This window comes from Sphaeramia orbicularis, chromosome 20 (genome assembly GCF_902148855.1).
Source record: "Sphaeramia orbicularis chromosome 20, fSphaOr1.1, whole genome shotgun sequence".
NCBI classification, from domain to species: Eukaryota; Metazoa; Chordata; class Actinopteri; order Kurtiformes; family Apogonidae; genus Sphaeramia; species Sphaeramia orbicularis.
This window is the reverse complement of record NC_043976.1, coordinates 2,298,738-2,309,209: the sequence shown is the minus strand read 5'-3', so window position 1 is coordinate 2,309,209 and position 10,472 is coordinate 2,298,738. Positions and strand designations below refer to the sequence as shown.

General features: G+C 47.2%; 1 pseudogene; it reads left to right on the top strand.

The window, feature by feature from the left end:
- Positions 1-8,736: 8,736 nt before the first annotated feature.
- The window catches only part of LOC115411688 (tRNA (cytosine(38)-C(5))-methyltransferase-like), a 35,639-nt pseudogene continuing 33,903 nt past the window's right edge, over positions 8,737-10,472 (top strand).

The following is a 10,472-nucleotide window of genomic DNA, read 5'->3' as shown; positions in this document are numbered from 1 at the left end:
CTTCTCTTCCCTCTGTTCCTTCAGTTCAGGTTCAGCGTCTAAATGTGGTTCAACAAACTCATGAACAGACAGTAGAATATCAGCAGGAGCCTCACATACTTTAGGAAGATTCCTTTGGCAAAGTCAAAAGGAGCCAGACCACCGTTCAGCTGTTCTGATGATGCACAAAAGAAGTTCAGAAAAGAAGAAAAAAAAAGGCAAATGAAATAAAAAGTCAAATAAACCTTTCGTTGTAAATCTTGTAAACTGTATTATAATACTGTCGTGTATCCTCCATAATTCCAACTGTTGCCTTTGGTTTGAAGGTAATACTGTAAAATGATACGACTGATGCTGACGCCACACCTGGAAAGACTTGTGTGTAGTTTCCAGCTGGTTCTGGAATAAACCAGTACAATATAATACAATATAATACAATGTAATACAATATAATACAGTACAGTACAACATAAATGCAACTGGAATTCTTGTGCGTTTCGCTGAGTCATGGAGTCCAAAAAAGACATGAACCAAAACATGAACACAGCTAAAACATATAAAACTAGAAAAGCACTTAGACAGCGCAGACCTCCACCAAGGCAGATCAGCCCCCCCACCCCCCCACCCCCAAAATGGAATCATTTGTTCCCTGTGCCAGAATCAACATTTACTGAAATATTCATCCCAATCCATCCATAACTTTTTGATTTATCTTGCAGACAGACAGACAGACACACAGAGAGAGACACACACACACACAGACACACACACACACACACACACAGACACACACAGACCAGTTCCAGCACAAACAGAACCTCCTTGGCGGAGGTAAAAAACATAGACACAAATACACACTTGTAAAATAGATTACTGTATCAGACAGAAAAATACTACAAGTACTGGGAGGTAAAAACAAGTTATTGCACATTTGATTTAAGTACAAGTTGTCTGTCATTTTCACATTTTCACTATTTTTTCACTTATTGAAATAATCAAATAATCAACTAGAATCAATTAAAAAATATATTCCTTTACATTTTTCCTGAATCTGTAATGGGACTAGTACAAAGGCTGAACCCAAATGCAAGACCAGAACGCAGATGACCATTTGAGAGTGTTTATTAAACACAATCACAGTAGTAAAAACACAGCACAAAATAGTTAACACGTCTGTGAAGGCGTGTGATTCTGGACTCTTCGTCCGGGCTGTGAGCGGAGAATATGGATGGTCAGCACGGCCGAGCCGGAGGATTCCCGTCAACACCCCGACTAGGGCAAAACAGAGGATAGTCAAAAAACAAGCCAGGTCATACACAGGAGGGCAATTCAGGAGGCAACGGGACATGAGGGAAAGGCTACTCACGGTCAGGGTCCAGGCGAGGGTCGAAACACAAGGTAACACGTTGGAGGCTGAGGTAAACAGGGAATAGGCAGAATCAAAAGTCGAAGTACGAACCAGGTCAGAACCAGACGAGCAGGCAGACGAGGAACAGGCAGAATCGGTGGTCGGAAGGCAAAACGGGTCAAAACGGGCAGACAGACTGACAGGTATCCAAGAACGCTGGTAAGTGAGCACACAAAGGTAGAACACAAACTGGCAAAGAAACAGGGGAAAACACAGGGTTTAAATACACAAGAGGGAGGGAAGACAATAGGACACAGGTGGAGATAATCAGGGAGGAGTCAGGTAATCAGGAGCAGGTGAAACAATCAAGGAGGGGAAGTAAAAACACCAGACATGACACAAGAGGGAAACTTAACAAAATAAAACAGGAAATGACAGAGAAAACAGAAAAGACAGACACAGTCTGGGAGCAGACATGACAGTACCCCCCCCTCTAGGGGACGGCACCGGACGGCCCAGGAACCTCCGGGTGGCGGTGATGGAAGTCCCGGATCAGGTCCGGGTCCAGGATGTAAGAGGCGGGCACCCAGGAACGCTCTTCAGGGCCGTATCCTTCCCAATCCACCAAGTATTGAAATCCTCTTCCCCGGCGACGGGCCGCTAGGAGCCGGCGTACAGTGTAGGCTGGGCCTCCATCAATGATCCGGGGGGGCGGTGGTGGCTGGGTGGGAGGGACTAACCGGCTCTCCTTAGCCGGTTTAACTTGACTCACGTGGAAGGTAGGATGAATCCTCATGGTCCTAGGTAGCTTCAGACGGACAGAGACAGGATTAATAATTTTTGAGATAGGAATGGGCCCACGAACCTGGGTGCCAATTTGCGGCTCTCCACCCTCAAGGGAAGATGACGGGTTGACAGCCACACACGTTGGTCGCGCTGGTAGACCGGGGCTGGAGTCCTGTGCCGGTCCGCAGCTGCCTTGTAGACCCCCGAGGCCTTCAATAGAGCTTGTCTGGCGCGAATCCAGGTCCTTTTGCATCTCCTTATCAAGGCCAGAGCTGAGGGGACGCTGACGTCCTTCTCCAGGGCCGGGAACAGAGGAGGTTGATAACCACAAACTACATGAAAAGGAGACAGACCAGAAGAAGCACAGGGCAGCGAGTTGTGGGCATATTCAACCCAGATCAGCTGGCGGCTCCATGAAGCAGGGTTGTGAGAGGCCAAAACTCTAAGACCGGCCTCCAGCACCTGATTGAGCCGCTCAGTCTGACCGTTGGACTGTGGGTGATAGCCCGAGGACAGACTAACAGACGCCCCAATAAGGGAACAAAAAGCACGCCAAAAAACGTGCGACAAACTGAGGACCTCTGTCCGAAACAATGTCTCTGGGAAAACCATGTAATCGACAGACATGATATAACATGGCCTCTGCTGTCTCCTTAGCAGAGGGGAGCTTAGGTAGTGGAACAAAGTGAGCCATCTTGGAAAAACGGTCTACAATGGTCAACACAGTGGTATTTCCATCAGACGGGGGCAGCCCCGTCACAAAGTCTAGTGACACATCAGACCAGGGTCTACTGGGAACAGGTAGAGGGTGTAATTGACCAACCGGAGGTTTATTGGAGGTCTTACACGCAGCACAGATGGGACAGGCAGCAACGTACTCCGCCACTTCTTTCTCCAAAGCGGGCCACCAGAAGCGCCGTTTAATAACGAACGCAGTCCGCTGGACTCCTGGGTGACATGTCAGCCTGGATGTGTGAGCCCAGTGGATGACCTGTGGGCGGAAGTGATCAGGAACAAACAGGCGGTCTGGTGGAACGCCAGCCGGGATGTCAGAATCACGTAATGCATTAATAACAGATTTCTCAATCTCCCACTGCACCGCCCCCACCACACAGGTCTCAGGGAGGATAGGTCCTGGTTCAGAATCAGAGTTGACGGGCATAAAGAGTCTGGACAGAGCGTCAGGTTTCACATTTTTGGAACCAGGCCGATAAGACAGTGAAAAATTGAATCGTGTAAAGAACAGAGCCCACCTGGCCTGACGGGAGTTGAGTCTCTTTGCAGACCGCAGATACTCTAGGTTTTTGTGATCCGTCCAGATCATGAATGGTATTTCGGTTCCCTCCAGCCAGTGGCGCCATTCCTCCAGGGCCACCTTGATGGCTAGCAACTCCCTGTTGCCGATGTCATAGTTACTTTCCGCTTTGGACAGTCTCCTGGAGAGGAAAGCGCACGGGTGAAGTCTGTTGTCCTTTGGAGAGCGTTGGGAAATGACTGCCCCGACCCCCAGATCAGAGGCGTCCACCTCCACGACGAACTGGATCCGGAACCGACAGAATGGGGGCCGAGGTGAACGCCCTTTTCAGCTTCACAAACGCTGCGTCAGCTTCGGGATTCCATCTGAAAACAGACTTGGGAGAGGTTAGAACATGCAAAGGGGCAGCCACACTGCTGAACCCCCTAATGAACTTCCTGTAGAAGTTAGCAAATCCAAGGAACCTCTGGACATCCTTACGACTGGTGGGCGTGGGCCAATCCCTGACAGCACTGACCTTGTCTGGGTCCATCTGGACACTCCCCTCTGCGATGATAAAACCCAGAAAGGAAACAGACGGGCGGTGAAACTCACACTTCTCAGCTTTTACAAACAGTTGGTTTTGGAGAAGTCTTTGGAGCACCTGGCGGACATGCTGGACATGTGACTCCTCAGCCGGGGAAAAAATAAGAATATCATCCAGATACACAAATACAAAAACATTGAGCATGTCACGTAACACGTCATTGACTAATGCTTGAAAAACAGCGGGGGCGTTAGTGAGACCAAACGGCATCACTAAGTACTCATAGTGTCCACTGGGGGTGTTAAAGGCAGTCTTCCACTCGTCCCCTTCTCTGATTCTCACCAAGTGATATGTGTTACGGAGGTCTAACTTGGTGAATACTTTGGCCCCGTGTAATAGTTTGAAGGCTGAAGACATGAGGGGTAACGGATATCTATTACGGATGGTAATGTCATTAAGGCCACGATAGTCACTACAAGGGCGTAGCGTCTTATCCTTCTTGTTGACGAAGAAAAACCCTGCCCCAGCTGGAGATGAGGATGGTCGAATCAGGCTGGCCGCCAGGGACTCTCAATATACTTTTTCATTGCGGCCGTCTCTGGGGCCAGACAGAGAGATACAGCCTCCCCTTAGGGGGGCAGGTACCAGGACGCAAATCAATGGCAACAGTCATACGGTCTGTGAGGGGACAGCGCAGTAGCGCGTGACTTATTAAATACCTCCTTAAGGTCTGATAACACTCTGGTACCTTACTAAGAGCAGGGAACACCGTTCTCCTGCTCCTCCGGAGAGATGACAGGTGCCACAGTGAACCTGGAACTGGCTTGGACGGAGGGTCAGGATCCTGGACCCCTCACGACAGGAACCACACCCCTCTCCCAAGCTTGACCTCCCCCGTTTGCCAGTTAATACAGGGGTTATGGAAAGAAAGCCAGGGGTGACCTAATATGAGAGGGTGAGAGTCAGAACGATAAACATGAAACTGATTTCCTCAGAGTGACCATCTTTGAACCGGACAGTAACTGGTTGAGTCTGTTGAGTCACTCTACAGCTAATGTGATTGTCTAAAGCCCGCGCCTCCAGGGGCTTCAGAACCGGGAGCAGACTGAGGTGGAGCTGCTTAGCTAATTCTTCATCCATCAGATTAGCGTCTGACCCGGAGTCTATCAGGACTGGAAGCTGCAGAGGACACAGAGTTAGAGCACACACAGACCAAGGGCTGAACACGAGAGGCGCTGGACACACAGAACGTTCTGCTCAAAAGAGAGTCCTCACCTGCCGTCATTCTAGGCTTCACTGGGCAGTTGCTGACTCGGTTGCCCCTCCTGACCACAGTAAAGACACAGACCAGCCACCAGACGGCGATGACGTTCCTCTGCCGACAGACGAGTCCGACCCACTTGCATCGGTTCCACCTTCGAACCCCCGCTGGACTCAGGAACTGGGTGAGGGGGTTCTGAGTGGGGCTTACTCACGGAAGGCTGGCGGTTCCATGATGGTTCTGGCTGCCAAAACGCCGACTGGTCAGTAACCCAAATAGCTGCCTCGATGACCTCATCCAGTGAATGGAGTTCCTGCCGGAGCGCCATCTCACAACCGATAGTGCGGTTAAGACCGCTCTGGAACGCAGAGATCAAAGACTTCTCGTTCCATTCAGATTCTGTTGCTAGAGAACGAAACTCACTGACATACTGCCTAATGGGGCGATCTCCCTGCCTCAGCCTCATGAGTCTTTGACCGGCCTGTGGTCCACGGATAGGATGGTCCTAAATCCTTTTTAGCTCAGCCATCAAACCCGAGGCTGACTGAGTGATGGGAGAACCCTTGTTCATAGGCTGCGTTGAAAAGGCTTAGAGGAGGACCTTCCAACAGACTAGCAATATATGCAACCTTAGCTGACTCATTAGCAAAACGGCGGGGCTGGGAATCAAAAATGAGCTGCAGTTGTGTACAAAAATTATGGCAAGTATCAGGGTTACCTGTGTACTTAGATGGAGGTGGGATGTTGGGGTTCCTCCAAGGCTTTACCGGGTGAGACAGAGTTAATATTCTCGACTGGCGGGACCGGAGCAGAAGCCTGGTTACCAGAATACTGGGAAAACTGAATGGACAGCTGATTCATCTTATCCATTAGGGAGTGCAAAATCTGTTCATGTCCCCCTAAGCGTTGTCCCTGGGACCTGACTGCCTCCTGGACTGGTCTAGGTCTGCTGGGTCATCTTATTGGCCAGTTTGTACTGTAATGGGACTAGTACAAAGGCTGAACCCAAATGCAAGACCAGAACACAGATGACCAGCTGAGAGTGTTTATTAAACACAATCACAGTAGTAAAAACACAGCACAAAAATGTTAACACGTCTGTGAAGGCGTGTGATTCTGGACTCTTCGTCCGGGCTGTGAGCGGGGAATATGGATGGTCAGCACGGCCGAGCCAGAGGATTCCCGTCAACACCCCGACTAGGGCAAAACAGAGGATAGTCAAAAACAAGCCAGGTCATACACAGGAGGGCAATTCAGGAGGCAAACGGGACATGAGGGAAAGGCTACTCACGGTCAGGGTCCAGGCGAGGGTCAACACAAGGTAACACGTTGGAGGCTGAGGTAGTCAGGGAACAGGCAGAATCAGAAGACGAAGTACGAACCAGGTCAGAACCAGACGAGCAGCAGACGAGGAAACAGGCAGAATTCGGTGGTCGGAAGGCAAAAACGGGTCAAAACGGGCCAGACAGACTGACAGGTATCCAAAAACGCTGGTAGTTGAGCACACAAAGGTAGAACACAAACTGGCAAAGAAACAGGGGAAAACACAGGGTTTAAATACACAAGAGGGCGGGAAGACAATTGGACACAGGTGGAGATAATCAGGGAGGAGTCAGGTAATCAGGAGCAGGTGAAACAATCAAGGAGGGGAAGTAAAGACACCAGACATGACACAAGAGGGAACTTAACCAAAATAAAAACAGGGAAATGACAGACAAAACAGAAAAGACAGACACAGTCTGGGAGCAGACATGACAGAATCAAAGCTTCGTTTACTTAATTTGTTTGCTGCTAAACATTGGTTCCACTGTAGTGTTTCACACGGACGCTTATTGTGACGCACATGAGTCCAGGCCCAAGCCCCAGTCGGATGTTTCGTTCCATGTTCAGATTGGTCTCAGTCAGTTGGATCCAAATGTGTTCCAGACTGAGCTGACAGGTCAGAGGTCAGAGAACTGGACTGGACTGGACTGGACCAGTTTACATCTGAACACATTTAGAGACAGTCGTGGAAAACATGATTAGTCCACTCCTTGTTTTCTTCAGTTTCTTGTTTATTTTAATTCCTGGTCCAACTAAAGGTCCGTTTGTTTGGACAAATATAATGATACCAACACAAATGTCTCATAGTAGTTGAATTTCAGAGCTGATATATGTTTTCTGGATAAAAACCAAAGTTACTTCAGTTCTTCCATCAGTATGTGTGTGATTGTACTGACACAAACAGTGCTTTGATTCATTCCATGTTTTCTGTTCTGTCTGTTTTAGCCACATGACACACACAGGAGTTAGGACTGGATTACAGAAGCAGTGTTTTAGAGGACTTTGGATGGAATAATCATTTTTTTCCATGGCTTTATACTGTTGTTTTTGTTGTTTACTTCTATATACATATTTACCTCCACCAAGGAGGTTATGTTTTCATTTGGGTTTGTTGTTTGTTTGTTTGTTTCTCTATCTGTCTGTCTGTTAGCAGATAACTCAAAAAATTATGGAAGGATTTTGATGAAATTGTCAGGAAATGTTGATACTGGCACAGGGAACAAATGATTATATTTTGGTGGTGATTGGGGGGGGTGGGGGGGGCGCTGATCTGCCTTGGTGGAGGTCTGTGCTTTCCGAGTGCTTTTCTAGTTTATATAAACTTTTATACCGTTGTTGTTGTTATTGTTATTTCTATAGTGATATTTTTGGTATGTTCTTTTGCTTTTATACTTTTTGTGGTTGTTGTTTCAGCTGGTTCTGGAATAAAAGATGAGTTGTTTGTCATTTTTAGACATCAAATCAAATCAAATTTTATTTCTATAGCACCAAATCATCACAAAAGTTCTCTCATGACACTTTACATATGGAGTTGGTCCAAACCAGACTGAAGCCAATTTACAGAAACCAACAGAATCCTCCAGGAGCAAACACTGTGAGGGGAAACAGAGGAAGGAAAAAGGACCGTTAACAGGTTTAAACCTGGAGCAGAAGCAGACTCAGGAGGATGGACGAGTGACAGGAGCAGTGGGGGTTAGAGAGAGAGAGGAAAGGAGGAGAAAAGAGAGAGCGACAGAGATAGAGAGAGACTGGGGGAGAGGTGGGGGGGGACACATGGATGGAACTGATGCACAGAAAAACTGAACTAGAACTGTCAAAAGTCGATCAGCTGGTGTTAGTAGAATTATGTCTGTTTCACATTTTTACGACTTTTTTTCACCGACTCTGTCATTTAATAGAATCAAAACCAAGAAAATAACCAATAATCGATTCCAAACATAATCAGTAGCTGCAGCTGTAAATATGAGCAGTTTCTAAAGGTGTGTCCCCTATGTGTCAGTCTTAGGTGGTCCAGGTCCAGGTCCAGGTCCAGGTTGAATCCAGTCCAGTGCACACAGACTCAGTCCCAGCAGGTTATTCATCTGCTGATCATGTGAGACGTGCGAGCTGATAATAAACTGAAGGTGCTTTTGTAGATGATGCTGTGTTTATGGTTGTACTGTCAGGTCAAAGTCTGAGGTGACCCTTAAGAGTCTGCAAAGCCATCAGACTTTAGTAAAAGTGAGCGGGCTCTGCACCGTGGACGGACAGAGCTTCCTATGGCCGGGACACTGTGGCTGTCGTGTCTGCTTTTCCTGCTGGTCTTCGTCCTGGTGGGACTGCAGGGGGAGGTGACGGACACGGGACAGCGACGGGACGAGAGGAACGCCGTCACAGATCAGTGAGTTAACCCCCTAAACCCTGACCCCTTAAATAATAACCACAAAATTCAAACTTTTTGGAATTGAGATGTTTCCACTGGTCCACAAGTCAAACACTTCCAGAACAAAAGTAACATTTAACCAGACGTGAGTCACTGATGAAGACAAATCCAGTCCTAAATGCTGACTGGTCTAATATTGATTCAGATTTTTCTCTTACTAATGCAAGAACAATGTTTGGTGTTTTCTCACATCCTGCTAACAAATCAGATCAATATTACATCATCAATCTAATTCTATTTTTTAGCAAAATACCACATTCATAAATCCAAATTCTCCAATCACAAACCTTCCTTTTTAATCTTTAAAATTGAGCTTACTCAGTATATTTCTACGGAGCCCGGGAAGGGACATGAAGAGAAAAAAATTTATTGCGTTATAACGCAATAGTTCAAAAGTATTGCGTTATAATGCAATAGTTTTTGCGTTATAATGCAAAAGTATTGCGTTTAAACGCAAAAGTATTGCGTTATAACGCAATAGTTTTTGCATTGGGATCTGCATTCGGGATCGGACAGGTGGGTCAGGTCAGACACACCTGGACCTGCAGGCCTGTGCCCTGTGCATGTGCAGTTCAGATGACCGTAACTCTGTCATTATTTGTCCGATCAGAAAAATTCCAACGGTTTCTGAAACCTGAGACTCTGTGCTTTATGGACATTCTCGGGTCAGTGCGAAAATTTCACGGGCACCTGTCCTAGAAGACGCAAAATAAGCCATCGGTGACTGGGGACGCACACAGCAGAGCGGATTCACGGAGCAGAGAACCGGAGCGCATAACAGAGTGGAGAACGGATTAGATCTAGTTTTGGAAAATGTAGGCAAGACGGATATCCACAGTCCCATGACCCCCTGCAGGTTTACGGATGGATTTGTGACCGAAGGAGCGACTGATGGAGCAACATGTGAAGAAGAAAGGTAAAGTTCACCCAGTTCCATTGAGTGGATTTTCTCCATGACTGAAGCACTGTCTGCTTTTATCTGTGGAGTTTGTACTTGTTTCACTTTAGTACATGTGTAAACTGACGCTTATACTGCATGGTGGTTTTATAGAATAAAGTACGAACCGTGTAGAGTATGTGTTAGTTTGGAGTATGTTGGACTTTCTGTGCGTAAAAGTGCGCATGACGCTCTCCAAAATAAGAGTGCAAACGCTGATGTTCGGTGACTTTTTTTCTTCAATAGTACCAATTTGACCTTGTTTTGTTTGTCTGATACATTGTTCTACGTGTGTTATTTTTCCATGTGTCCACCGGTAGTTACATTCAAGGATGAAGAGAGAGAAGTCACGGTGATGAACAAAGGCTCTGGTGATGAGAGCAGAGACTGAAGACCTGTCCACACACAGATGAAGGACGGAGGAAGAGCCTGATGATGATGAGTTCAAAGACCACAGACATTCAACACATCCACAGGAGGACTGACTTTTACCACAGACAGTGAACACATCCACAGGAGGACGGACTTTTACCACAGACAGTGAACACATCCACAGAGGACTGACTTTTACCACAGACAGTGAACACATCCACAGGAGGACGGACTTTTGGTTTCAACAGACTATTTTCCATGTT